This window comes from Acinonyx jubatus, chromosome C2 (assembly GCF_027475565.1).
Source record: "Acinonyx jubatus isolate Ajub_Pintada_27869175 chromosome C2, VMU_Ajub_asm_v1.0, whole genome shotgun sequence".
Taxonomy (NCBI): Eukaryota; Metazoa; Chordata; class Mammalia; order Carnivora; family Felidae; genus Acinonyx; species Acinonyx jubatus.
The window spans coordinates 62797635-62803883 of record NC_069384.1 but is presented as its reverse complement, the minus strand read 5'-3'; positions in this window follow the sequence as shown (position 1 = coordinate 62803883).

Below are 6249 nucleotides of genomic sequence, written 5' to 3'. Positions count from 1 at the left end.
GGTTGGTTGAAATGCTCTTGTGAAGGGTGCCTGGGTGGTTCAGTTGGTTGAGCATCTGACTTTTGATTTTTTGATTTCAGCTCAGGTCTTGAGATAGAGCTGCACATCAGGCTCCATGCTGATTGTGGAGACATCTTGAGATTGTCTTTCTCTCTCTCTGCCCCTCTCCCCCAGCTTGGCTTATGTGCTCTCTATCTTTGAAAAAAAAATACAAAAAACTTTTGTGAGATTGTACCTGCAAAGTACTTAAATAAAGCACTTAGGAAGTATTCACTGAATAGAAGCTATTATAACTGAAGAAAAAAAATAAAAGTATATTGACTCTTAAGCTTTAATTGCTTTCAGTAGAGTGCAAACTCCTATCTTAAATAGTTTTGCACAAAATATAGCAGCAAATCTGTATTGATTGGAATTGAATTATTAGCATAGGCTTCTACTTCATTCACAACATTGGACATCCAACAGAACCCCCTTTTCTCTTAGACTCTAAGTAGAGAAGATTCTTTTCTTCCTTTATTACAAGCTCAACTGACAGAATTCTGTTCCCTCAGCCAAAACCATCTAAACTCATAATTTTCATTCAGCTCTTTTGGGGTTTGGACCATTTGCCCTGCTTTCTTTCTTTGTTTAGGCCTTCGTTTTCCTATCAGTGTGATACTCCTAATAATGAACTGTAGGTTTCCATCACATGATTTTCTTTAAGTAATTTCCATCTCTTTACAAATGAGTTCAAGTTTCAAGTTCAGCCAAGCATTCTTACCTGTTGTTTTCTAACTTGTTTATAAACAAATAATTCAAATTTGAAAGGTAAATGCTATAGACTGGAACATCTACTTTAATTTTCTCCATTGGGTTTGTGATCATGCTGTGTTGGGTAAGCAATGACCTATGACTAGACAATGGGATTAATAAAAGTGATGTAATGGTCCAACCACTTAAATTTTGCAAAACAACGATGTGTTTTGCCTTAAAGTAATAGATGTTAGATTTAATGTCAAAATGAGATGAATTAACAAGTCAAAATGGACCTGTCCCTTGTAGTTTGTGAGGCTCTCTCAGTATACATTATTACTTTTAAGTACACTTAGGCAGTTTTAACTTCTCCTCAGCAATTATCAATTATCTCTTAACTTAAACCCTTGGATTCCTTCCCAGGCCTAAATTAAAATCTACTCTTATCTTTTTGTAAAAGCCAGGAGCCCCTGGACTAAGTCATTGACAGTGGGACATCTAAGGTAGTTCAGGTTTTGCCTGGAAAATCCCCACCAGCTGCTCTGCCTGGTGCTGGGTTAATTGCCTTAATTAGCTTTTTTACAATAGCCTTCTTAATCAGTCCTATGAGGAGATCTAAAACTTGCATTGTGGTTCCTTTCTCACTATATTCTGACCTTTAAAAAATATCCATTCAGTCTTATTGCACAATTGCTTTTGAAGTCTTAAAATGAAAAATCTGAAAAGCAAGAGAAAAAACCTCTTTGCTGTTTTTTTCTGTATTCCTCCCAAAATTGTAACCCTTAACTTCTAATCAAGACAGGTTATTCTGACTTTCTAAATTACTAACAGCTAGATATTACTTCCTTTCTTCTCCCATGGCTCACTTTAGCCTTCTTTTCTAATGAATGTGTAATTAACACTGATACACGTTCTTTCTGATGAAGCTTGCAGTTTTCACAATTTGTAGCCTGCTTTGTAAACTTCTTCATAAAGAGGCTCAACTTCCAGTTATAAAACTTTAAAACTTGTAGACTTTGTTGAAAGCATAACAACAATCTACAGTTTTAATTCCCTTTATGGATTTCATGCAGATCAAGATCTTGATTTTTATCAAGCAAGACCATGTCTTTCACTCAGCTGCAATCTGTGTTGTCATTCATAGAAAGTGATTCAGTTGACCCCAAAATATGTGATTTTCATAAACATGTCATCCTTGCTCTTGACCAATAATACCTTTTGTCCTATGAGATGTGTGTTTATTGATATTTTAAAATTCATTCTAAAATTTTCTTATAAGGCTTTAACAATATTTAAGTAACCATAAAATTAGTGTGGATGTTTTGAGTATATGTGATTGTGGTCAGCATTCTGAATTTATTTTAGATTATACTGTAGCTTTTCAGTTTCTGTCACCATCAAATGAGTATAAAGGCAAAAATGAATCTATAGGACCCTGTTGACAATTTGACAGAGAGAAAGTAGGGGAGATCTTAGGTAGCATCTGCTGTTATTTTATGGGTAAATGATTATACCAGTATTAATGTCATGTGATGCTCTGCCTTCACTGGAATATAGCACTTTTTATTGCTCATTTTGTCAATTTCTGGACACTGCAAACTATTCATTAATAGCTTGTCCTAATCAGTCATCCTCTACCTTTCCCCCACCCCCAGTGATCTTTAGAGAAAAAGTTTCATTTGACACAGAGTGTCACCGTTCTGCGTGTTCCCTAGGGCAGAGGACCTTTGGCTGTACAAAGGTGTAGGAAAGATAAGATGAGGGATATCTTTTGCTGATAAGATGATGAATACCTGTGATGTGCTGTGGGAAAGGAGATATAAATTGTTATACGTGTCAATAAAGGATAATGAAGAGTGGTAAGGAGTTGAGTTTCATCACTCTGAATGTTTCCGTATATACTCAGCCTTCAAAAGTGCTGAATTCTTTAGACTGTTAAAAAACTATGATCTTTATTCAGAGTTGATAAAATTATTATTTAAGTGAAAAGATGATTATTTGAACTGTAAAAATTAAATCAGTTACCACCATTCACATACTTGCTCTGAAATTTACTTGGCGTTCTAAAATTGAGAGTCAGCTTGTTCGGTTCATGTCATAATCTCAGAGTTAGTGGGGTCTAGCCCCAAGTCTGGGCTCCATGCTGACAGTGCAGAGCCTGCTTGGGATCTTTTCTCTCCCTCTGTCTCTGCCCCCCCCCCCCCCCCCCGCCCCGCCGGTGCTCTCTCTCTAGACCAACAAACAAACTTTAAAAAGAGAGTCAGCTTAATCATTGATACATGTAAATAAGGGAAGAAATGAAAGTCAGTCAGGAAATAGTAATTTAGATACTTTGCATCAGTATTATCATGCATGTTATCTATTGTTTATTGTGTATCAGGTCAACCCACTTGAAATTGCAAATTAAACTTCAAAAACAAGTCCCTGTACTTAGAGCAGAAGTTTGTTTTTTTCCTCTTGTTTGGTTTCTTCTTCTACCTTTAAAATATAGAATAGGTAGTACTGCTCTTATCCAAAAACATCACTTGTTTCTGAAGGAAGCAAAGATAAAATCCGCCTAAGAAAAACAATTGTACTATTTAGTAGACTAATATGAACATGCTGTGCTAACTTGTGTATATCCTGATTGGTGATCACATTCCTAAACTCTTTGCATACCAGAATGTAAACTGCAGGTGTCATTCAGGGTCCTCCTGGTTCAGTCATTGACAGTAGTATTATATAATAATACTTGGTGGGTAACTACAATGTAGAACTTAAAAAGACTCAATGTACCCTATGGATTCAAGTGTAGTGTGTTATTCCATTAATTTAAGCATAATGGAATGCAATAAGCAATATATAATATGAAATGGATTTCTGATATTGTGATTTCTTTTCACTCACTCTGACATGGTGACAGTGCAGTGTATCTAGTGTTTCTTGTCTTTTCATCACATTGGTTTTGTTAATTCTTCCCTTGTCTCGCAGAGTATGCCCAGGATGAAAGCTAGCTGCAGTCAGGATCCTTGTTATTAATTGCAGACAAACCTAAACCTTGGCTTCAGCAATTATTGAGAGTTCAGATCTTTTTAAAAGGAGTCATTACCAGCTATAGATGAAAAAGGGTTAGGGATGCCTGGGTGGCTCATTTGGTTAAGTGTCCAACTTTGGCTCAGATTATGATCCCATGGTTCGTGAGTTCGAGCCCTGCATCAGGTTCTCTGCTATCAGTGGAGATCCTGCTTGGGATCCTCTGTCCCTCTCTCTGTCTATCCTTCTCTCATGCATTCTCATTCTCTCTCTCTCTGTTAATATGTATACTTTAAAAAAAGAGAGAAAAGAAAAAGGATTACATTGTACCTTCCACTGTTGAGAGATCTGACATGATTTCTCTTTATATTTTATGAAACAGATATTCTCTGGTTGTTTTAGAATATTCTTGGAGGCTGTGTGTTTTCAACTGTTGCCCTGAACACATTTTTCAGCATTGTTTCTTTTTGATATGCCTGTGACACTTTCTCCTATGTTTAGCCCATGAGAGAGAGATGGTGTGGGGTTTACCCACTCTGCCCATGGCAGGAAGAATCAATCCCCAGTTGAGTACAGGCTGAACAGGATTTCTCATGAGCAGAGATACTGTATGATATCTGAAGGACAACATGGAAAAGCCTTCTTATCTGTACCTACAAGGATTTTTTTTTTCACACTCAAAGTTGTATATGCTACACATGTATCAAAGTTCAGGGAATTTTCCCTTCAAACTGCCCTTCAAAGCCTATTACTCTTACATGAGATGATCTGTTTAGACTTGCTTATCAGGTTTTTTTCAGTCCATGGCTTTTTTTTTTTCTTGCTGTCAGATTGCTTACTGTCAGAGCGGCAACAGGAATTTAAATTTCATCATCGTAGTTGGGACCCATTTTGAGTAAGGTTAGCCACATTTGCATACTGCTGAAGACCTGACTCTCCTAAGGTTTAGGCCTTAAGTATACAGAAAATTTCATTTATACGTAACACTGTCTTCTCGGATGATGTCAAATAAGTGAGTTTCCTACAATTAGTTATGCCTTCTATGTTATGTAGGAGTTTGGCAAGGGTAATCTTTAGTAGATAAATTAAGCCACACGGATTGTTGAAAATTTACATTAGCCACCAGCATTGCCCATTCAGAAATACACCCAAGGAACTCCTTTGCTGGGTTTAACAGTCATTGTTTAAAGGAGATCCCACAAGACTAGATGTGACATTTTAGTTATTTAAGTATTTTCAGCTCAGCTGGTCAACAGAAAACTGGGATTAACATCTGCTTCTCTATCCCCAGGCCTCCAGTGTCTTCTTTCCCTTAGCGTATTGGCTCCTCTTTGTAGAACTATGAAGTCTGTCCTTCCAGGCATCTATACTTGTTCTACTATCAAGGATCCATTTTGTAAAATGTTTGTTTTGTTTGTTTGTTTGTTTGTTTGTTTGTTTTAAGGATCTTAATTAAAGGGGATATGGGTAGCTGAGGGATTACAATAGGACCCTGTTTATGGTAACAAAGTCTAGTTATATGGGCTCAAGTGAAAATAATGAAATTTCCTGTCCTTGGTGGAATAGGTAATTCCACACACCAGATAGTTCAGTGAGGAGATCTTTTAAGGAAAAGTACATGAATTACTCCATACCTCATTCAGAGCTGTAGCCTGGTGTTGCCTAGCATTCCCAGTCATTGTTTCTGCTGTGACATGTATGACAGATGACATTCATGTGCTCTACATACTCCCTTGGGCATACCCAGATTGTGACAAAACACCAGAGCGTTTATAGTGAAGTCAGGCACAGCAATAATTCATAGTCAACACAATTATTAAAGTGGTGTCAGTATCCGTTGTTCCCTTTGGGCCTTCAGAAAGGCTGGATGTTAAATGTAAATAATTTCATACTAGCTGCACCTCCACCCACTTTTTATATCACTCAGGAAAGAGCATGAAATTCCAATGAGTAGGAATGACATAACCAAAGATATAATTTGGAACCACTCTAAATTGTATTTATTTTTATTGTTTGGTTTATAGACTGATATACTACGATAACTAGCAAATTACTTTCAACCACATATCTAGCAACCTGTAAAGTCAAATTGCTGTTGGTTTGGAATCTTAAGTGCTGGGGCTAGGGATTCAGTTCTGACTTTTACTCAGGAGGATGGCAAACTCTGGAGGTCCATTGCCATATCTACTCAAATTGAGATAATAGGAGCATGTGGGTGGCTCTGTTGGTTCAGTGTCAGACTTCAGATCAGGTCATGATCTGATAGTTTGTGGGTTCAAGCCCCCTGTCCAGCTCTGTGCTGACAGCTCAGAGCCAGAGCCTGCTTTGTATTCTGTGTCTCCCTCTCTCTCTGCCCCTCCTCCACTCGCACTGTGTGTGTCTCTCTCTCAAAAATAAATAAACATTAAAAAAATTAAAAATAAAAATGAGATAATAACCCTAAATTTACTAAGGATTAAATGAGATATTTGTATTATATATATGTATACATGTATATATATGTAA